General features: G+C 42.5%; 1 long non-coding RNA gene across 6 annotated transcripts in view; it reads left to right on the top strand.

Annotated features, from left to right (window-relative positions):
- LOC132540892 (uncharacterized) overlaps window positions 1-24,246 on the top strand; it is a 232,854-nt gene that overhangs the window by 1,745 nt on the left and 206,863 nt on the right. The gene's annotated exons all lie outside the window — the stretch shown is intronic.

Below are 24,246 nucleotides of genomic sequence, written 5' to 3'. Positions count from 1 at the left end.
AAAGCAATTCTTTCATATTTAATGTGGATTGCAGCATCCACATATTTTTCATGAGAGTCTGATCTGACATATATCTTATTTCCATTATTTGTGAAGAGGCATGCCTATGTGCTTCACCTAAGTTGTGATGAATGGTTAATAGCTAGGGAGATAGCTCATGAGGGGGGCACCTGTCCTGCCTTGCTGGTGGTCCCTCATGGGAGGTGCTGTGGCATCAGTGGCAGCTTCTGTGCTTGGGCAGACAAAACTGCCCAAGCAGTGCCATTGTCTTTAGGTACATGGCATTTTTCAATGTTCTTGGTGTTCTGAAAGGCCATTTGGGAATAAGCAGTGATACTGTGAAGAGGAATGTGGCAGAAGGCATGAGTGGACTCAGTTTGAGAAGCTAAGGCTAAAACAGTCATGTGCCTTGTTTGTAATATTTCCCTCAGATAAATGTACACTACATGCTGAGGACTGATATGGCATAATAAAGCTTATCTTTGACAAACACATCATACACTTTCTATCTCTGTACCAGAGGTAAATAAACTTGTGAACTTTGCTGCAGCTCCACATCCAACCCTGTAGCTCTTGTGTTGTTGCTGAATCAATAGGAAGCAGAACTTCTGGCTCCAGTTCCAATTGGCTGTTGTAACTTGGGAGGAAAAAAATCCCTGCATCTCCCCTGCACCTGATTGGAGCATAGAACCCAGTCACATAGCATCAAAGCCTCAACCCCACCCCCATCTTTGTGATTAATAGTGAGTTATGATATTTTAAGACTACAGGGTATAGTTCCACACCACTCCCACCACCAAAGTTGTGTCCCAACCCTCCCACCTTCCAAAGATAACCACCATAGTTTTCACAAGTCTTAGAAAACAGTGCTTGCTTTTTTGTTGATCTTTTTGCAAGCTCATGTTTATCAGTTCTCTAGATTCCACATATGAATGAAACTACCTAGTAGCTGTTTATAATCTCTTTACTTCTTCTTCTAGCGTTTGCCATCTCTTTACTTATTTTACTAAGCACAATCTCTTTACTTATTTTACTAAGCACAATCACCTCTAGTTCCATCAATTTTGTCCCAAAGGACATAATATCAGCTTTTTGATTGCAGAGTAGTATTATATGGGATATATGTCCCATTACTTCTTTATCCAGTCACCTGTTGATGGGCATTTAGGCTGCTTCTACTCTGGCTATTGTGAATAGTGCAGCTGTGAACAAATGGATGTATATGTCCCTTTGAATTAGTGTTTGAGTGTCCTTTGGATAAATGCTTAAGAGTGGTATTACTGGGTCATAGATAATTTCATTTTTATTCATTTAAGGGCTCTCCATACAGTTTACCAAAGGGGCTGCACAAGTTTGCATTTCCACTAACAGTGTAGCACAATTCCTTTCTTTACAACCTCAACACTTGTCATTTCGTGGTTTATTGATGTAAGCCATCTTCTCAGATGAAAGGTGTTAATCTCAGTGTAGATTTAATTTTTCATTTCTCTAATGATAAATGAAGTCGAGCATTTCTTCATGTGTCTGTGGGCCATGTGTATCTTTTCTTTTTTGAAAGTTGTTTAGTTCTTTCGCCCACTTTTTAAATGGGTATTTTTGCTTCTTTTGTAGGTCTGTACCAATTCTGTATAGATGTTTGAGATTAGTCACTTGTTGGGTCAGTTACTTATTGCACTTCATGCAAATATCTGCTCCCATTGACTGGGTTGCCTGGTTATCCTGTGTAGTCCAAAGCTGCGATTTGTTGTAAGAGTAGATGGAGGGACTCATTTGACTCACAAAGACAGTATTTGAATAACTGAGGAGAATTGATGGTGAGAGGAGACACATGAATAAATGGACTGGGCTCAGCTGGGTGGATGCTACTGGACCTAGAAGCCCTCAGGTGACTTCTCATGCCCACCACGTCCATGCACATGGGTCACCCATCACAGACATGGCCTAGACTTCACCTCTTGAGGGTTACTGAGAGATCATGGGCACAAGGGAAGTTCAAGGTGTCTTAAATTTACAGGAAGATATAAGAGCTCCTTCTCTTGTTGGGGGGGAGGGGGTGGTGGGGACAGGGAGTCCAACAAGGTTTTCAGGGCAGTTGTCTCCAAGCTGAATCAAGTTGCCAAACCCCCCCCCCCCATCATTCTGATTGTCCTTACTTACTGCTGAATGCACAGTGGCTGTATGTGGTTGAGCAGGATGGAAAGTCACATCTGGTTAGTTACTCCTGAGCTTGAGTTCTGGGTTGCCACTTCTAGAGGGGAATGTTGGAGGACTGTCATGGGCTCCTCTGTCTTAGAAACAGTCCAGAGATAGCTACTCATTCTCTGAATGAAGCAGTAGACAGCTGTCTGCTGGCCACGAGTCTCTGGCAGTGCTTACATGGAGCAGAGAATGGCCAGAGAATTTTTTTTTTCTTGTTGTGAATAAGAGTGGTTTGTATATTCTATTTTATTTTGTAAAGAACAGAGAGGAAGAAAGAAAGAGAGATACTTGCAGCACTGCTTTACCACTTGTGAAGCTTACCCCTGGAGGTTGGAACTGGGGCACTGAACCTGGGTCCTTGAACATGATAATATGTGTGCTCAACCAGGTGTGTCACCACCCAGCTCATGTTTATACATTCTTAAAGGGTTATATATATCAGGCAGTGGCACACCTGGTTAAGCTCACATACTACCATGCACAGGGACCTAGGTTCAAACCCCCACTCTTCATCTACACCAGGGATTCTTCAGGATCGGTGAAGCAGGTCTGCAGGTGTCTCTTTTTCTCTCTCACTCTCTATCTCCTCCTCCCCTCTAAGTTTCTCTGTCCTATCAAATAGAATGGGGGTGGGGGGAGGGAAAAATGGCCTCTAGGAGTGGTGAATTCATTGTGCAGGCAGAGTCCCAATGATAACCCTGGAAGGAAAAGAAAAAAAAAAAAAAGGAGTGTTAGGGAGATAGCATAATGGTTATGCAAACAGATTTTCATGCCTGAGTCTCCAAGGTCCCAGGTTCAATCTTTAGCATAACCATAAATCAAAGCTGAGCAAAGCTGGGGGTGGGGTGGGAGGGAGGGGTTGAACAAAAGAATAAAAAGAAGCCCTAAGTCATTCACAAAGTCTAAAATAGTGCCATCTAAGTCTTTGGAAGAACTTTCTGGGACAGTGAGGAATGAACCTTTGTTGTCTTCCTCTACTGTGATTTGGAATCTCAGGCACATGACTCACTTGTGCAAGTTAATATGTGTGCTTAACCAGGTACACTAGCAGGTCCCTTTCTAGTTTTTATTGGAAGACTCTCCCTACAGTTTTCCATGCGGGCTGCACCAGTTTACATTCCCACCAACAATGTAGCAGTCCCTTTTCCTCCACATCCTCACCAGTACATGTCATTCCCAGTCTTTCTGATGTAGGGCATTTTCAAAGCTGTGAAGCGATGTCTCATTATAGTTTCAGTTTGCATTTCTCTAATGACAAGTGCTCTGGAGCATTTTTGTCAGGTCTGTGGGTCATCTGAATGTCTTCTTTAGAGAACTGTCTATTCAGATCTATCCCTTGCTCTTTTATTAGGTTATTTTTTTCTCCTTTTTACTGTTAACGTATATATTTTTGTTTTCTTTTTTAATTTATTCATAAAATGGAAATATTGACAAGACCATAGGTTAAGAGGGATACAGTCCCACACAATTCTCACCACCAGAGTTCCGTATCCCATCCCCTCTCTTGAAAGCTTTCCTATTCTTTGTCCCTCTGGGAGCATGACCCAGGATCATTATGGGAAGCTATATAATTTCTTTATAATATGTTCACTATCAATCCCTTGTCAGATGAGTAATATGAAAATATCTTTTCTTTTACCACTAGTTAGGTTGCCATTTAGCGTAAAATAATTTTTTAAGAGCATAGTTTCATTCTCCAGAGAAGCTGTTAACATCTTCTATTTTCTTGCCCTTAAAAAATTTTTTTTATCCTCAGATTAAGGTATGAACATTATAGTGGTATGATTAAGGTGCTCCCCTCTTTCGTGCTAATTTGATTATTGGAGATAATAAAAAGAAGGTTCACAAACTACCTGACCTCCAAGAAAGAGAAGATGGTCAATCTCTCACATCTACCTGGCTAGTTCCTGTGAACACACCTTGCTTTCATTTCTGAAGGAAATCACTGCTGTGATGGGTTTTGGCCTGAGCCCTGGTAATCAGTATTTCCAGATATTTCACTGGCTGTGGGGTGAAGGGTGACTTATGTGGGAAACAGAGTGAAATAAGAACAGAATGAGGCTGAATAGTTAAAGAGCAGTGAGATACCTTGCATCTGATAAGGGAATGCAGGAAGAAAGAAGACAAACACACTATCATTTGTCTTAAAATGACTCTTTATTCTTGCATGAGTTTTTTCTTCCTAATGAGAAACATTATTTTTTTTAATTTCTATTTTTTATTACTGGGGTGGTAAATGGTTTACAGTAAATATAGTTGTTGGTATATGTGTAAAATTTCTCAGTTATCTGCAAAACACTCTCATCCCCCAGTCTAGGTGCTCCTCCATTATTATGCACCAGGACCTGAGACCCACCCTTTTCCCAGATTCCCTTACTTTGGTGCAATACCCCAAACCTAGCCCAAGTTCTGCTTTGTTTTTCCTTTTCTGTTCTTATTTTTCAACTTCTGTCCATGAGTGAGATCATCCTATTGAGGTCAGAAATTATAGGAAGTACCTGGGGGAACATAGACACTGCTGTACCACTCCAGACCACATGTTTGCCTGGCACACCTGTGGGACTGGGGGAAGGAAGCTGTTGCACAGGGAATGGGGGTGGTAACAGGTGTAGGTGTGGCTTAGAATGGTGGTGAAGGCAGGGCTTGTATGCTTATAAGCTTGACCTGTGGGTTGGCTGGCTCTCTGCTTCAGTGGGCCTCCAACATGTCAGTAAGGGCCCTCAGATTCTCTTTATTTCTCTCTCTCTCTCTCTCTTTCTCTCTCTCTCTCTTTCTCTCCCTCCCTCCCTCCCCCTCTCTCACTGCCAACATGTACTCCAACATGTGGGTGTTTTTGGCTTTCCTGAATAAAGTTTAAAATACCTGAAAAATCATGCTTTCTTCTCAATTCTTTGTTGAGTTTAATGAACCTGCCCCAAATCCCCCCCCCCCCATTATTCATCCTTCTTTTCTTGCTGGCTCCTGTTACTTCACATAATTCAAGTTCCATCTAAGGTGGATCGAAGAAGGTGGCTTCATTTATAATAGCTGAGTAGTGTTCCATTGTGTATATATACCACAAATTGCTAAGCCACTCATCTATTGTTGGACACCTGGGTTGTTTCCAGGTTTTGGCTATTTCAAATTGTGCTGCTAAGAACATAGATATACACCAATCTTTTGGGATGGGTGTGTTGGGTTCCTTAGGATATATCCCCAGGAGAGGAATTGCAGGATCATAGGGTAGGTCCATTTTTAGCCTTTTGAGAGTTCTCCAGACTGCTCTCCACAGGAACTGGACTAATTTACATTCCCACCAGCAGTGCAGGAGGGTTCATTTGACCCCACAACCTCTCCAGCATTTGTTGCTACTACCTTTTCTGATGTATGAGATTCTCACAGGAGTGAAATGGTATCTCATTGTTGTCTTTATTTGCATTTCTCTGAGGATCAACGACTTTGAGCATTTTTTTTTCATGTGTTTCTCGGCCTTTTGGATCTCTTCTGTGGTGAATATTCTGTCCATGTCTTCTCTGCATTTTTGGATGGGGTTATTTGTTCTCTTGTTGTTGAGTTTGGCAAGCTCTTTATGTATTTTGGTTATTAAACTCTTGTCTGATGTATGGCATGTAAAGATCTTCTCCCATTCTGTGAGGGGTTAAGGAAGCAGAAAGCAGTAAACAGTGCTTCAAACTACTATAGCGGTTTGATGATTACTTCTGCTGCCCATCTTGACTGGTTCATGGGGCTTGAAGTAAAGAAAATCACCAGCTTGAACCTGCACATCACTGATGAGCCCTAACCTGCTCTCCCTGATGACATCTGAGAAATGAATTTTTACATATTTGAAAAAAATAAAGCTATTTGACTATCAAAAGTTGCACTGAAGAAAACCTTTCCTTAAAAAGTTCTTTTAAAAAGATTTTTAATTTATTACATATATGAAAGTTTCACCTAATGCAGAGAGAGAGAGAGAGAGAGAAACTAAAGTGCCACCACTTTGGTATATGCTGTGCCAGGGATGAATCTCAGGTACAAACGTCTGATGCTCTATCAGTGGAGCCATTTCCCCAGATGCCTTTAAATAGTTGGAGAGATTGTAGGGGCAAAGGATCCCTTCTGCACTGCAAGTAGGAATGTAAATTGGTCCAACCTCTGTGGAGAATAGTCTAGAGAACTCTCAGAAGGCTAGAAGTCGACTGGCCCCATGACCCTGAAATTGTTTTCCTGGGATATTGCACCAACGTGGAGGGGCTCAATTGGAAGAGTAGTTGGCTCACAGGGAAGCAAAATTCGAGATGAATTATTGAACCTCTCTTTAAACCTCAAGTTTCCATCAGCTAGAAACGGGGCTTACAAGTCTGCCCACTCGCTATAAGAACCAAGAACATTTACAGCAGTGAAGCGCTTAGGCATGGAAACACAAGCTCAGAAACTGCTGCTTCCTCTGATTCTTAAGAACTTTGCCATTTATTGAGTTGGTTCTAGGCAGCTCCCCAACTAAAAATGTCTGGGTGGGTACAGGCATGGACCCCAGGTTAGAATCATGGAGGGCAGGGGACCAGGTGGTAGCCAGGCATCAAACCCCAGTGATATCCCTGTGGCAATAAAAATAAAAAAATTAAAACAAAAGAGGAATCCTGGAGGGCAGTTGTCCTACATCCTGTGAGCACATTAAAACCTTGGAGAGCTCACCAAGGGAGAGCACAAACATTGCCACATACAGGACCCTGGCAGCTTGAGCCAGGGCAGCTCATGGGAGGTACCACTGCAACAAAGGCAGCTCAGTTGCTGTGCCCCCTTCCCTGCCCCTTCCCACATCTCAGTGAAGTCACAAAAAAGCCTCCAGGAGTGGTGGTATTGTGTATGTATGAGGAAATGAAAAAGAAAAATCTTCTGGAAGAGATGACAGGAAAATCACCAGCACATCTGCTACCTCCTGAGTTTCATCAGGTCCTTTCTCTACCTGCCTTGGGGACATTTCTCAGCTATAAGAGTGCCAGGGACCTTGACTGGCCAGGTAAGACACTGCACAGCCAGGCTGGTGGGAGCCCAGCTGAGGACCACCAACGTCTGATGGAGTTGTCACATCACCTACCTCATACCCTAGGGGGCCCTTCTACCAGCAGGGGCTTGGCAACACCTTCTGTGAGAGACCACCATGTCAGGTGACAGACGGCAGGACTTCTGTGGGTAGTGAATTGTTTTCCTTCTTTCTGCTTTTCTTTTTCTCTGGAAGCAAAATATCCAGGCTTGTTAAGCAGTCACAGACAGCCCTTTCGTCTTGGGAAGTTTTTCTCTTGGATTTGCTGCCAATAGGAAGTGGATTATTTCTCAGAGCAGCATGGCATTCATTTATCAAGTGCCCGCTCGATTGTGAGGCATGCCAGAGTTTGCTGACTGAGGGAGGAGAGGCTGCTTCATGACTCCTGGAGGCAGAAGATCCAAGGAGTCCCATTGTGTTATATTTGGAGAAGTCCCATCTCAGGAACATCTTTTTTTTTTTTGGGGGGGGGCGACTAATGATTTACAGTTGATAGTAAATGCAGTAGTTGTTACATGTGTAAAATTTCTGTTTTCTGCATAACATTCTAACCCCTGCATGGGCCCCCCTCCACCATCATGTTCCAGGACCTGAACTCCACCCCCATCAGAGTCATTTCCTTTGGTGCAACACACCAAACCCAGTCCAAGTTCTGCTTTGTGTTACCTTTTCTGTTCTTACTTCTTAACTTTTGTCTAAGTGGGATTATCCCATATTCATTCTTCTTTTTCTGGATTATCTCACTTTTTATATGATTTCTTCAAGCTTCATCTAAGATGAAGTGAAGAACGTGAATTCACCATATTTAATACTTGAGTAGTATTCTATTGTGTATATAGACCACAACTTTCTCAGCCACTCATCTCTTATTGGACACCTGGGATGCTTCCAGCTTTTGACTTTGCAAATAGTACTGCTATGAAAATAGATATACACAAATCTTTTTGTATGCGTGTGTTTGACTCCTTAGGATATATCCCCAGGAGAAGAATTTCAGGGTCACAGGGTCAGTCCATTTCTGGCCTTCTGTGAATTCTCCAGACTGCTCTCCTCAGGGACTGGACCAATTTACATTTCCACCAGCAGTGCAGTATGGCTCCTTTGTCCATACAACATCTCCAGCATTTATTGCTGTTATCCTTTCTCATGTATGACATGAGGAGCTCTTGAGTAAGTTGTGGCAGAGAAGATATGTTTTAGAAATAAAGGACTCAAGACTTCAGATGATTATCTGATGGAATAACCAAGTGTAGGCTGGGGATATTTCTGTTATGTTGCAATGGTAACAAAGACTGAACATGTGGTAGGAACTGGAATTAACAGTGAGGATTTAAGGATTGTTTTGCCCACCTTGGGGAATGTCAAATCTTTCAGAATGTCCGTGTACTAGAACAATTTCCAGGGTCTGACTGGACAATTAGTGCATGAGGGGAGAATGAAAAGATTCCTCTATGAGTAGAGGTCCCCTTCCAGAGTTGAAGGATGGTCCATGGCACTGTTCCAAATGGAAGGGAAGTAGCAGAGGATGTTCCCTGTCAGCCCTTGTTCTAAGTGGACTTGGATTTGCTTTGGGAGGAGGAGGAGGAGGAGGAGGAGGAGGAGGAGGAGGAGGACAGAGAGAGAGAGGGAGAGAGGAGAGAGAGATGGAGAGAGAAAGAACACTAGAGCATTACTATAGCACATGTGATGCCAGGAATCAAACTTGGACCTCATATTTGTGCACCCAACATTCTATCTACTGTGCCACTTCCTGGACCACACAGAGCACTCTTCTTTGTCTTCAATATGTACTTTTTCCCTGGAAAAAATTGTAAGAACCTCAAGGATAAAAACTGATTTATCCTGCAGGACCTGCTGAATTTGTGAAATTGCACTGGGATATACAAATAGATCTTTCAGTTGCCCACTCGCGTGTGCGTGCGTGTGTGTGCGTGTGTGTGTGTGTGTGTGTGTGTGTATTTAGTGAACTCTGGAAAGGAATTTTTCTGGGGAGCCTAAAATGGTCTGTTATTTTCTCTCTCTTTCCATTCCTTTCTGATTCTCTTCCTCCCCTTTGCCAGAGACTCTGGGAAAGAACAAAAAGGGGAGAGGAAAAGAAAGGAACTACTACCCAAACTACTCAAAATACCCATAGAAAGTATGAGAATGTCACAGTTGATCTTCTTTTCCCTTTCTAGTGTCTCCATGACACTCAGTTGGCTAGAGAGGAAGTTTTTTTTTATATAATTATTTTTCCCTGTTGTTGTCTTTGTTGTTTTTCATTGTTGTAGTAGCTATTATTGTTGTTGTTATTGATGTCATTGTTGTTGGATAGGACAGAGAGAAATGGAGAAGTGGAAGACGGGGGGGGGGGAGAGAAAGACAGACACCTGCAGACCTGCTTCACTACCTGTGAAGAGACTCCCTTGCAGGTGGGGAGCCGGGGGCTCTAACCGGGATCCTTCTGCCAGTCCTTGTGCTTTGTGCCATGTGTGCTTAACCTGCTGCTCTACTGCCGAGAGAAAATTTTCTAAAAGAGAAACACACAAAAATGATGACTATACCTTACATAGTGTGAGAATGCCTTGAATTTGTGCACTTTCCTCTAAGACAGCTCAAAGTACTGGACAAACATGATACCATTACTCTCTCCTTTGGAGGATATGGTGGAGTGGACTCTCAGGAGAATAATCCCCTTTCCACAATTTGGACCTACCTCAGTAAAAAAAAAATAACAATTAGTTAAAAGATGTACCTTAAATTTTTTTCCATAGGACAGAGAGAAATTGAGAGGGGGCCTGGGTGGTGGTGCACCTGGTTGAGTGCCGGGCTAGTGTGGGTGTGCCTCTTCCCGGGTGTGTACTCTGTGGGTTGAAGAGAACTCGACCAGAGCCAGCGTGGGCTGCTACTCACTCAGTGATGCGGGAGAGATGACTCAGGAACCAAACATGTGGCGGCGAGGCAATGCAAATCCTTATTGATCAGAGAGCCATGGCTTTTAAAAGACAAACCTGGAAGTGGTAAGTCAGAAACAGAAATGGCTAGGAAAGGGGCGGAGAAAGACAAAATGGGGCTGGAAAGGTAGGAACTTCCTTAGCAACTGTTGTGAGGGTTTTAACTGGTAGGATTAATAATACCCTGGAGGCAGAGAGGATCTTGAGGGTAGAAAGAAGATAGATTAAAGGAATGGAATGAGTGGGGATCTTTTAGGCAAAACAATGATTATGTAGATAGGCCATAATATCAGGAATGCAGGGTGCTTTGTGAGGTTCCTCACAATTTCCCCACATCTCCCCCTTTCTTTTTTATCTAATGGCCATAGTATCAGGAATGCAAGGTACTTTGTGAGGCAGGGAGCCTGATAGACGGAGCAAACCTTTGGGGTTACTCCTGTCCCTCTTTGCTCAACCTCTCGGCAGAGAGAGAGGCTGACAGAACAGACACATTCCTCAGGTCAAGCCCTGCCATGCTCAACCACATCCTCACAATTTCCCAACAGTTGAGCATCTTACAATGCACAAGGACCCAGGTTTGAGACCCCAGTTTCCACCTGCAGAGGGAAAACTTTGTGAGTGGTAAAGCAGTGCTGCTTTCTATATCTATCTATCTATCTATCATCTATCTATCTATCTATCTCTATCTCTATATCTATCTCCTCCTTCCCTCTCAATTTATGGCTGTCTCTCGTCAATCAATAAAGATAATAAAAATTTAAAAAAAAAGAAATCGAGATGGAGGAGAAAGAAGGAGAGAGTTACCTGCAGACCTGTTTTATCACTTGGGAAGCTTTCCTCCCACACTGCAGTGGAAGCTTGAACCTGTGTCCTTTTGCAAAGTAATGTGTGCACTCAATCAAATGTGCCACCACATGGCCCACTAAAAAAAATTTTTTTTTTTTGAGAGAGAGAGAGAGAGCAGAGAAAACAGCACCAAAGTTTCCTTCAGTGCAGTAGAGGCTGGTCTTGATCCTGGGTCACACACATGGCAAAGCAGCACACTGTCCAAGTGAGCACATTTACTGGCCCCACGCTATAATTTTTTAGCTTCTTATTCTTTGCTTCCAAATGACTACACCTAGAACTAGTATGTGCCTAACTTGATTAATTTTTCTTTGGAGCAAGGCACAAGTCACATGGGAGAACAAAGCAGGTGATGCCCAAGCAGCACTGAGTTACTCTAAAGACACAAAACTGATGCACAAGGACACAGTCTTAGAGAGGAGTCTTTGAACCCAGAAAAGATGACATCTAGTTTTTCTTTATAATTAGGTTTAGTCAAAATGCAGTGTCAGGAATTTCATTAATGATTGGGAGGGGGAAAAAGCAGTAGTTATAATTCCTTCCTTGTTTGCAAGGAAATTTTTTTGAGGTATTCTAGTGTTCTATTTTTATTTTTTATTAGTAATTTAATATTGACTTACAAAATCATAAGATAACATGGGTATAATTCCATACCTTTCCCACCACCAGAGTTTTGTGTCCCCCCATTCCCTCTATTGAAAACTGTCACAGAAATTGGTTGGCTATTATTTGTCTAACTATATTTATATATGTTTGCCTATTTTTCTGTGATCCCGCCTTCTCTTATTTTCTAAGACACACCTACATGCAAGGAAATTATCATCTCTAATGCAGTTGGTGGTTTTCCCTTCCTTTGCTTCCCTTCCCACTGACACAGGCCTGGCCTTCACCCTGATTCTCCAGAAACCTCCAGAGATTGCACACATGGAAGACAATTCACAGCATAGAAAGAGAAACAGAGTTGTGCTCTGTAGACCTGGTGTCACTTCCTCAAATCAGGCCCCTTTCACAGGGAAGACTCACTGGAAGAATTTTCGGAACTATTGTGACAAGAATTACTTGGAAATTGAAGGTTAAAGCAGGAACTCTTTATCATCAGGTCAAACTTCTCTTCCCATTTCCTTTCACAATGATAATGACCCTACTTCAACTCCTTTGTCACTCAGGGCTAGGTCTGCTTTTCTGTCTGAAAGAGTTATTCTTCAAATAGAATCTTTATTTCTTTTCTTCCCCCTTCTTTCTTTTTTCCTCCCTTTCTTCCTTTCTTTCTTTCTCTCTCTCCTCCTCTCCCTCTCCTTTTCCCTCTCCCTCTCTCTCTCTCTTTTCTCTATTTATTTATTTATTTCTCTTTATTTATTCCCCCTGTCACTGGGGCTCTGTGCTGGCATAAATCCACTACTCCTGGAGGCTATTCCCCCCCCCCTTTTTTTCTTTCTATTTTTTTATTGGGTAGTACAGGGAGAAACTGAGAGGAGGGTGGGGAGATAGGGAGAGAGAAAGACACCTGGCACCTGAAGACCTACTTCATTGCTTGTGAAATGTCCTCCTGCAGGTGGGGACCAGGCGCTTGAACCAAGGTCCTTGCACATGGTAACATATATGCTTAACTTGGTGCATCACAACCCAGCCCACTCTTCCTTCTTTCTTACAGAGGCAGAGAGGCAGAGAGGGTAGGATGAAAGAGACCATAGCACTGAAACTTCTTTCAAGGCATTGAGGACCAAGTTTGAACTCGGGTCAAACATATGTTGAAGCAGTGCACTATCCAAGTGACCTATTTCACCACCAGCCCTGAATCTTGTTTTTTTTTTTTTTTCCTTCCAGGGTTATTGCTGGGGCTCAGTGCCTGCACCACAAATCCACTGATCCTGGAGACTATTTTTCCCCCTTTTTGTTGCCCTTATTGTTTTATCGTTGTTGTGGTTATTGTTATTATTATTATTACTGTTATTGATGTCATTGTTGTTGGATAGGACAGAGAGAAATGGAGAGAGGAGGAAAGATAGACACCTGCTTCACTGCTTGTAAAGTGACCCTTCTGCAGGTGGGGAGTCAGGGGCTTGAACAGAGATCTTTATGCCGGTTCTTGTGCTTCATGCCATGTGTGCTTCCATGCCATGTGCGCTTAACCCTCTGTACTACCGCCTGAACCCCGCCTTGAATCTTTTATTTTCTTAGTCACCAAGGTCATGCTTCTACCAAAGTGGCTTCCTGGAAAGAAGTTAACAGTGGTGTTTAGCATGTGCAATTTTAGCCAATGAATGTGACCTGTGAGTAGTTGCATGTTTGATAATGGAGAGAACCAATGGCCTTGATCAAAACCATGTGGAATTCCAGAGCAGAAAGAACCCTCAGCTCCCTTGCTATGATGGAGGATGCTGACCAAAAAGCTCACTCTCTTCTGTGTGCTTCTCCTCTTCCACAGGTACTAGAGGGCTTTGGAGTTTAGGAATGGAAGAGCTAGTAGGCCACTGGAGGTGGCCATTCCAACAGGAAGTTTGTACCTCTTAGAACTTTGAATTGCCTGTGTGTGTCCCATTCTTCTTTTTTTTTTTTTTAAATTTGGCTTGTTTTTTAAAAATTTTTTTTTATATTTATTTATTCCCTTTTGTTGCCCTTGTTGTTTTGTTGTTGTAGTTATTATTGTTGTTGTCGTTGTTGGATAGGACAGAGAGAAATGGAGAAAGGAGGGGAAGACAGAGAGGGGAGAGAAAGATAGACACCTGCAGACCTGCTTCACCGCTTGTGAAGCGACTCCCCTGCAGGTGGGGAGCCGGGGTTCGAACCGGGATCCTTATGCCGGTCCTTGTGCTTTGTGCCACCTGCACTTAACCCACTGTGCTACAGCCTGACTCCCGTGTGTCCCATTCTTAAAGAGCTGACAGGATAACTGGTGTGTGTGCCTGTGTGTGTGTTTTAGATAATTAGAAGGCCTTCTGGAAAATACTGTCATCATCTTGAGAGGGACCTTGGTTGCCTTCTCTAAGAAGAAAGACAATTTCAAAGGGACAGCTTTGGTACTGGGATGACATTGCTGTGACTTCCATTGTCATTCAATTCATGTGCTGTGACCTCTGCTGGCAACTGGATTAGAAACCTCCAATTTGGATGTTGGCGTTTGTATCCTAGAGAAGGCACTGTAACTCTTTGTGAGCCCTCCCCCCCCCCATTGGGGGTTGATGGTTTACAGTATAGTTGTTACAGTATGGGGATAATTTCCCAGTTCTACTTGATAGGTGTCTACAAAACATTCTCACCTCAACTTAGGACCCCAGAAGTCCCCCCTAGACCCCTTTCTTTTACTCCCTTTGTTCTAGTTCAGTACAACACCCCCAGTCCAAGTTTAACTTTGTGTTTTCCCTTTCTGTCCCTATCTCCCAAATTCTACCTATTAGTGAGGTCATCTGTAGATTCAAGTGCAGTATCACTGGGACAGTGATTTGATATTCAGAGTTTACAATCACAGGGGAAGGGGAAGGAGTAGCAGTGGTTAGTAAATTTGCAGAAAGACATTTGAGAGAACCTCTGGGAAGTAAGGGACCAAAATCATCGTAGGCAACCATCTTCTGTGAGAAGTGATTCTGGCCTTCTGGAATTAAAGAAACATGGCTGGGCTGGGTTGTGGCACACCTGGTTGAGTACACATGTTACATTGTGCAAGGACCCAGGTTTGAGCCCCCAGTCCCCACCTGCAGGGGGAAAACTTTGCAAGTGATGAAGCAGGGTTGCAGGTGTCTCTTTATCTCTTTCCCTATCTCCCCCTTTCCTCTTAAGTTCTGGCTGTCTCTATCAAATAAATAAAAATAAAAGAAACCTGTCTGAGTGCTGGCCCTAGTGGGACCCTTTGTCCATGACAGAACTGTGTGGGAGGGTCCCTTGGTCTGCTGAAGTAGGCAGGGTCTGCAAAGAGAATCTGGGCTTTATGCCTATTTGGATGAGTAGGCATATTTAAGAGCAAATAAAAATGGAATTACCTTATGATCCAGTAGTACCACTCTTAGTCATTTATCCAGAGGATACTCAAACACTAATTAGAAAGGACATATTCACCCCATTTGTTTATAACTGCATTGTCCACAATAGCCAAAGAGTGAAAGCAGTCGAAATGCCCATCAGTATATGACTGGCTAAAGAAGTTATGGAATATATATTCCATGGAATTATACTCTATAATCAAAAAGATAATATTATGTCTATTGGGACAAGATGGATGAAACTGGAGGTGATTATGCTAAGCAAAGTAGGTAAAGAGATAATAAAAGACAACTACCAGATGATTTCATATGTGGAACTAGGGAACTTATACACATTATCTTGAAAAAAAAAACAGAAACAAGCAAACTGTTCTTAAGACTCGTGAGAGCTATAGTGTTATCTTTGGGAGGTGGGAGTGTGGGGACACAGCCTTGGTGGTAGGTGTGGAACTATGAACTGTAATTGTACAATCTTGTAAACCACTATTAATCACAAATAAAAAATACAAAAAGAAAATAGAGCTAATGATTGGCAGCTGGCTAGACCTGGCTTTGAGCATTTGTGATTTAAGAAGTATATGACTTTTGATAAGTTACTTAGTGGTCTGAGCTACAATACAAAAATGACAGGTATGGACATGACAGGTTGTCAGTTACTGAAATATTTGTCTGTGTCCCTGGTAATATTTACTTATTTAGGATAGAGATGGAGAGAAGTTGAGAGGGAAAGGGGAGTGGGGAGTGGGGAGTGTGTGTGTGTGTGTGTGAGAGAGAGAGAGAGAGAGAGAGAGAGAGGTCTTAGCAGAGGAGACCTGCAGCACTGCTTCACTGCTTTTGAAGATTCCCCCTGCAAGTGGGCTGGTAGCTTGAACCTGGGTCCTTGGACATTGAAAAATATAGCTTGTTGAATGTAAACATTAATTCCCCAATAAAGAAATAAATTATAAGAAAAAAAAAGAAAAATATAGCTCAATTGGGTGTGCCACTGCCTGGCTCCTGTCTCTGGTATCTTATACACCACTTAACTATCCTTGCTTTTGAGGTGCAGCCATTATTTGAGGGCTTATTTTCATAGAGAATGGTGACAGTCAGATGTGTGGCTACACAGCACAACCTGTAACAGCATCAGCTATTTTAGCACAGAGAAAAAAAAGTTTTTTCTAGAAAGTAAGTTGGGGTGGGGAATCGAATCATATCATGTAGAAAGTTTTAAAGATGAAAGCAAACATCTTGCATTTGACATTTATATTTAAAGGGTACTCCCTTTCAGTACTTCCCACTCAGTTCTCCGAAGCCTCTGAGTATTTCCTCATTTTGGTAATTATACACAACCTTTGTCTAACTGGAGTTGTGTGATGGCTTCTATGGAGTGACAGGTGTGTCACTTTCTGTTGCCTTCTGTCCATAGAAGGAGAGTGGAGCCTGTTGCCAACTGCATGGAAGGGAGCTGAAATGAGAATCCATGTGCTTCTTCCTTCTCTCCACTCTCTTTCTAAGAAGTGGTTATTCATGTGTGCTGATGAAAAACAAGCACACTCACTTTTATGCACATACTTTTTTTCTGGGATGAGACACAGAGGGGAAAAAAAAAGTGTGTGAATGTATTTAATTAAAACACTTTACTAGTTCAGAATGCCTTAAAGAGACCCAGCTCTTGCTTGGAAAACAGCCCAGGGTTCTTTGGGGGAGAAATATTGAACTGTAGAGAAGTGTTCTTTATCTCCATTGCTGTTGTTTTGCCAAAGAAGATGCTGGCTGTCTTTTTCACTAAAGAGTGAATGGAGGCTCTGAGCCTACATTCCCATCAATCAAAGGCCACTTTCTCATTTTTTTCTTTATACCATTAAGCTAAATACTTTTCTCTTAACTCTCTTCTTCATAAAATCTCTAAGCAATTAGAAAAAAAATCAAAATGTAAGAGGGACTGCTAGGAAAGAGAAATAAGGCAAAGTTGATATAGTGTTCGCCTATTGAATAAGAACTCACTGCTAGGTTTCCTAGTGATCAGAACAAAGCAAAAAATCTGATTTAGTCATATGATTCTTCAGCATAGAGTTTCTTCTGAGGAGCTTAGCTGGCCCTGGCACTGAGAAGTCAGTTTTCTCACTGGCACTCACATAGAGGAATTTTAAAAAATATTTTTCTTAGTGATTTAATAGTGACTTATTAAATCAATCAATCAATCAATAAAAATGACATTTAAAAATATAATTAAATGAGGTAGCATGTGTAAAACCTGCCTTTTAAAAGAGGTCATTATGGGGTGCAGAAAGTGGCAGGTCTGACTTCTATAATTGTTTCTCTTCTGGATATGGTCATCCCACACTCCCAGCCTGTTTCTGTCTTTCCCTAGTGGTACAGGGCTCTGGAGAGGTAGTGTTCCAGGACACATTGGTGAGGTCGTCTGCCCAGGGAAGTCGGGTTGGTGTCATGGTAGCATCTGCAACTTGGTGGCTGAAAAGCAGTAAGATATATAGCAGAACAAATTGTTTTATAATCAGGAACCTAGAGATGAAAATATAGCAGATGAGATTTGTAGTGTCTCCATTTTTAGAAGAAGCTAGGGAGTCTATATTAGATATATTCCAAGGGGCCCATGACTTTACTAATTTTTGCCTGAGCTTGATAGCTAACATGCAGGTGGGCTAAAGGTATTGTCTGGGGAGATGGTATCAGAGTTGGAAATCAGACTAGAAAGCTGGATCAGGGAAGAGAAAAGCTCCTAGATATGGGAAAAATATATAAGTACAGTTAACTGTAAACCCTATTCATTTGATCTGGGGCCCATAATCAGCAAAGAAGCCTGTGTAACCTCTGCATCCCTGTCGGTCTGAACTCATATTCTGTGGTCACAGCTAGGCTGTACTTACTTCAGGACCTTTCAATTGATAGAATTAAGTCAGCTCAGGAGCAGGTGTGCTTTTCCGGGTGTTATGAATCCTCCTCCACTGTCCAGTGTTCAGTCAATGGAAGGAAACAGACAATACATCTGCTTTTTAGCAGCAAAATTATTAGAAACTGTTCTTGTGTGTGTGCAGCATTGGATGTTAAAATCTTCAACCCCCCCCCCCACACACACACACACACTTTTTTTCTTTTCTCTTCTTGGAACACTGCTCAGTTCTGGCTTATGGTGATTCTGGGGATTGAACCCAGGACCTTTGGTGCCTTAATAGTGAAAAGCTTTTTGCATAAGCATTATGCTGTCTCCTTAGTTTTCTCTCTTATATTGAAAAGGGATGGACAGGTTTTTTAAGCTTTTAGCTCAGCAGGGGCTATGTTCATTGCTCTTACTTCTGTTTCAAAAATGTAAATGCACTGTGGGCACTCCAAGAGAGGATAAGTCAATTTCGTGACAAATTGATTAGGAATTTCACGGTGAAGTGATTCCCGCCACCACCACCCCCCATTGGCTGCTATTTTAATTTCAAGGAACAGAGCTGTATTGTAGGAATGAATTAAACTCTCCGAGGAGTGGCTGAGAGACCGATTAGAAAGAACCCAAGAAATTCCAGCAACATTGGAATTTACTGACTGACTACATTTCTCTTTTTTGAAGTTTTACGTAGCATTATTCCTAGAAGAATTCCTTTGGATCTTTTCCTACTTTCAAAGATTTTCTGTCTCCAGATTTCTATAGCTCCATTCCATTGTGTAAACTAACATGTAAAAAATTAATTTTTACTAGGGGAGTCCAGTGGCAGTGCAGCAGTTAAGCGCAGGTGGTGCAAAGCACAAGGACGGGCATAAGGATCCCGGTTTAAGCCCCTGCCTCCCCACCTGCAAAGGAGTCGCTTCACAAGTGGTGAAGCAGGTCTGCAGGTGTCTATCTTTTTCTCCCCCTCTCTGTCTCTCCCTCCTCTTTCCATTTCTCTCTGTCCTATCCAACAATGACAACATCAATAACAACAACAATAATAACTACAACAATAAAACAACAGGGGAAACAAAAAGGGAAAAATGAGTAAATAAATAAAATTTTTTACTAGAGACAAAGATTAGAACACCACTCAGCCCTAGCATATGGGGGGTTTCAGAAATTAAGCCTGGGTCCTCAGGCATGCAAATCCTGTGCTCTAATGCACTGAGTTATCTCCCTAGCCCCCTCATCCTTAAATTATTTTTTTATTTGTCTATTGTGAAGAGAGAATGAGAGGAGAGTTTGGGAGGGGTGGGGATGGTGCAGAGAATGAATCAGAGAGCATTGCTCAGTTCAGGCAAAAGGTGATGTCACAGATTGAACCCAGAGCCTCTGGCAAGCAATATGGTGGTTTTAGCAGGTTGAGCTATTACCTGTGCCCTCCACTGTGCTTTCCTTTGAGTCCTCACTACCTCTGAGGTTTGGGTTTCAGAGTCAACTGATCACAGGGCTCACTAATCACTCTGTACCCTATCAGCATGACTGCTTCTTCCCTTTCTCCTTCTTCACTCCCACTGAGCTCATCCCCTATCCTCTCACTTTCTTCTATACTCCAACCCTCTTTTCTCTCCCTCCTTCTCATCCATATATATATATATATTTAAATTTGACATGCTTAAAGGAAAACTTCCCACCCACGGGGGGCGGGCAACCTTTGTGAGCAGTGAAGCAGTGCTGGAGCTATATCTATTCTCCCCATTTCTTTCTCTCACTTTCTATATTTTTCTTTTTTTCCTATTGTTCTCTTGCTTCTTGTGGATGTTAATGGTCTCATTCCTAACCCTGGCCTTATGACTGCCTCCTTATTTGGTTGTGTCATAGATTCACTTCGGTCTTTATTAAATCAGCACCGTGCTCAAACTTGGGTTCCTTCAGCAGAGGAAAACAGAACAGTTGGCTCTGGGAGTCTCTTCATACCAGTCCATGAGAGCACTCCCAGAAGATAAGTAGGGGCAAGGAACCTACCTGGAAAGCTTTTGATTTGGACTCAGAGGAAGAGTTTACTGGGTAGGGCATATGACTTGCTTGGTTCAAGCCCCAGCCCTGCATGGGAGTACCATGGCAGTGGGGAAAGCTTCAAGAAGCAGGAGTGTCTATCCCCTCCATCTCTGAATGAAATAGTTGATCTGGAAGCCTAGAAATCACATGTGTGTAAAAAGGAAAATAAAATGATTTTTTGTCTTTGTTTTTAGATCTATCTGCATGGCTTTGTCTTATTACCATCATTTCTCTTTCTTTTAAAGATAGACAGGCAGAGAGAGGAGAGGGGAGGAGAAGAGAGGAAAGGAGAGAGAGAGAGAGAGAGAGACTGCATCACTGAAGCTTCCTTCAATATGATGGGGGCTGGGTTTGAACCTGGGTCATATACATGGAAAAGCAGTGCACTATCCAAGTGAACTATTTCACCAGCCCTACTGTCAATCCTCAAGTATTTGGGGCCAAGTGGAGGTCCAGGAAGGAAGGCACAAAAGCTTGGCAGTATCAGGGCCGAGATGCCAGCATCACTTTTTCTGCAGCCTGCAGCTTACCAGATGTGCCCTGGAATTTATTCTTTCCAAGCTCCTCTTGTAAGACTCCTCTTGGTATTGGGACTTGAGGGCTCTAGGAATTGATGGCAGTACCATGCAGACAGGCACCGACAATGCTGGGCTGGGTTGGGCTTATGCAGTGTGCCCTCTGGCTTTCTCTGTCCTCCTCCTCCCTACTGCATGGTCCATGTTCACTGGCCAGATGTCTTAGGAGATTCTTGTTATTGTGCCTTTTCTAATTCTTCTTCTTCTGGATTCTTTCCACTCATTTTTCCATCACTGTCCTGTCTGTTTGGCTTTATCTTTCATGCTGTGTATGGTGAACTTGTCCTCTTGGCTGGCACATAAATAGAGAAATAGAAGATATAAAACCTCCAAAATTCCAATCACCTGCTTCTTGCTTTCATGAAGCACCGTGGTGGGTGTAGACCCTGCAGGGCACCCAAGGCTCAGGGCGTAGGCTGTGGGTGCCACCTGCTCTGGGGAAAATATTGGCTTGTCAGGAAAGTCATGACACATTTTTACATAGAAAAAATGTCAAAAAAATACATCATGACTTTTTTGACAACCCAATAATTTCTATTTTGAGCACAGAAGGAGCGTCATTGAGAAACAACATCTCTATTTTTTTTCTTTCTTTTGCCTCCAGAGTTACTGCTGGGCTCAGTGCCTGCACTGTGAATCCACTGTTCCTGGAGGCCATTTTCCCACCATTTTGTTGCCCTGGTTGTTGTTACTGTTGTTGTTGGATAGGACAGAGAAATTGAGAGAGGAGAGGAAGACAGGGAGAGAAAGACAACTACAGACCTGCTTCACCACTCATGAGTGACCTCCCTACAGTTCGAGCTGGAGGCTCAAACCAGGATCCTTATGCTGGTCCTCAGTACCATGTGCACTTAACCCTGCTGTAACCACTGCCTATTCCCACAATAACTCTGTTTTCATATATGGAATTTTAAAGATTTTTTTCTTATAATCTCCTCTTACCTCATGACTAAATGAATGAGGAAAAATTGAACTGGTTCTCTATTTTTCTTCTATTTCTATTCAAGGTTAAGCTAGAGCACCATCTTATGTGCACCCCCCTTTTTTACATGCATCTGATAAACAAAGCTATTAACATAAGAAAGATGCAAGGGTCCAGGCACACCCAGTTGAGCATATACATTACCAGGTTCAGAGGGACCTGGGTGTAAGCCCCCCCCCCCATCTCTATCTGCTGGAGGGAAGCAGTGCTTCAGATGTCTCTCTCCTTCTCTACTTTCCCCTTGCCACTCAGTTTCTCTCAGTCCTATCAAGCAAAGAAAAATATTCTATGTATCAAAAAAGTTAAATTAAAAGATAAGCACAGGTAGTTGTAAAGATGCTTAGCAAAGAGGTTGCCAGAATGTCAGTGCTCAGGTGTGGCCGACATAATAACTACTCTTCCTCTGCCTCTTCCCTTGCCACTTTCCTCCTGCTGTAGTGAGCTAAGGATTCAATAGCAATGATAGGGGGCTGCCTGGATTATCATTACCAATATTATCATTATTATTATTTTGCCACTAGGGTTATTGCTGGGGCTCAGTGCCTATACAACCCCATTGTTCCTGGCAGTCCTCTTTTTTCCTTTCCTTTTTATTTCTTTTGACAAAGGGTCAGAGATAGAGAATCAAAGAGAGAGGAGAGGCACCTGCAGCACTGTTCTACCACCTTTGTTACACCCCCCTCCACACTCACACACTGGTGACATCTTGGGGCTTGAACCCAGGTCCTTGTGCATGGTAAGACATATGCTCTGCTGGGTGAGCTACTTACCTAGCCCTGCCTGGGCTTTATTTTGTATCTGTCCATTCTTCTCATAGTACTTGGGTTAAGCCTTCTGCCTTTCTGAGGGTGTTTCTGTATCTGAGAATTGATGATAATGATGGTATGTTCTGGTGTGTTTGAAATGTTAACACAGTGTCTCAGGCATCATGTCTGGTAATTGTTTCTATACCTGAACTTCAAGGGTGTTGGCAGAATTGATGTGGAATTATAAGAAACTATTTTATTTACTTACTCATTTATTTTTTATTTATATATTTATTAGATAGATACAAAAATCAAGAGGGAAGGGGGAGATAGAGTGGGAGAAAAATAGTGAGACACCTGCAGCACTACTTCTCTGTTCTTGAAGATGTACCCCCTGCAGGTGGGGACCGGGGGCTTGAACCTGAGTCCTTATACATTGTAATGTGTGTTCAATCAGGCATGCCACTTCATGAACCCCTTACTTATTTTTATCAGAGCACTGTTCATCTCTAGTTTGTGGTGGTTCTGGGGATTGACCTCAGAGTCTCAGGCACAAAAGTCTGTTGCACCACCATTATGCTATCTCTGTTGTAACCTATGAATTTAGATGTGCACATGACTTTTTAGAGATAATTCATTATCCATATTTATAAAAAATTATTGAGGTGGGGCATTAATGTTTTATAGTAAACAGTAAATACAGTTGTTGATACATATGTGAAATTTCTCAGTTTTCTGCAAAACACTCTCACCCCCAGCCTAGGTCTTCCTCCAGCATCATGCACCAAGACCTGATCCTCTCTCTCCATGCCCTTTACTTTGGTGCAATACTCTTAACACCATCCAAGTTTTGCTTTGTGTTTCCCCTTCTGTCCTTATTTCTCAACTTCTGTCCATGAGTGAGATCATCCCATATTCATCCTTCTCTTTCTGGCTGATCACTTATCATGATCCTTTCAAGCTCCATCCAAGATGAGATGAAGAAGGTGACTTCATCATTTCTAATAGCTGAGTAGTATTCTAATGAATATATGTATCTCACAAGTTAATTTTTTATTATTTTTTAAACATTTTATTTATGAGGAAGATAGGAGGAGAGAGAAAGAACCAGAAGTCACTCTGGCACTTGTGCTGCTGGTGATCAAACTCGGGACCTCATGCTTGAGAGTCCAAAGCTTTACCACTGCGCCACCTCCCGGACCACTAACTTTTTAAAGAGATTTATTTACTTTTCAAGGAGATAAAAAAGCAAGAGAGAGGGAGCTATATAGATAGATAAACAGACAGTCAGACAGACAGACAGACAGAAAGACAGATAGATAGCCAGCCATGTAATACTAGGGATCAATTTCAAGACCTTATGCTTCCAAGTTGAATGCTTTATCCACTGCCATTGCCCAGGTCACAAGATATACCATCTAGATTTTTTCATTTGCATTTAAGTGCATCTCAAGGGCTTTGTGAGGCTCTTTTAGTTCTATCTTCACAGTCTCCAAGATGAGACAGAGAAATAGAACTTTCTGGAAGCTGTTGTCAAGAGCAAGCCTGGACAGTGGATGTCCTTTTATTTTAGACTTCTTCACACAGCCCTTCTCCCCTTCCTCCAAAATGAAAATAGACCTGTGGAGGACTCATGACTCAGGCTGCTGTCATCCAGCCCACTGTCTTGGCTGTGTTGAGGTGGCAGGGATGAGCTGTCTACTGTTTGAAAGCAAAGGTAGCACCTCAGGTTGGTGTTGAGGAGAGCAAAACCACTAGACCCAGTTATCTGGACCAGGTTACTAGTACCCCAAAACAAGATGCTTGTCTGAGAAGTTGTGTTGGGTCAGGAGGTGGTGCACTTGGTTGAGTGCATATGTCACCATGCTCAGGGACCCCTTCATCCCCACCTGCAGGGGGGAAATCTTGAGTGGTGAAGCAAGGCAGGGAATGTTGGCTTTATCATGCAGGCACTGAACCCCAGATAATGACCAAAAAACAAAAAACAACTTACCTGAGCTCACTTATACCTAGTTGTTTTGCTGAAACTGGGTCAGAATTTCCAGCCTGT

This window comes from Erinaceus europaeus, chromosome 10 (assembly GCF_950295315.1).
Source record: "Erinaceus europaeus chromosome 10, mEriEur2.1, whole genome shotgun sequence".
NCBI classification, from domain to species: domain Eukaryota; kingdom Metazoa; phylum Chordata; class Mammalia; order Eulipotyphla; family Erinaceidae; genus Erinaceus; species Erinaceus europaeus.
Note: the sequence above shows the minus strand (reverse complement) of the source record. Positions and strands in the feature narration are given on the sequence as shown.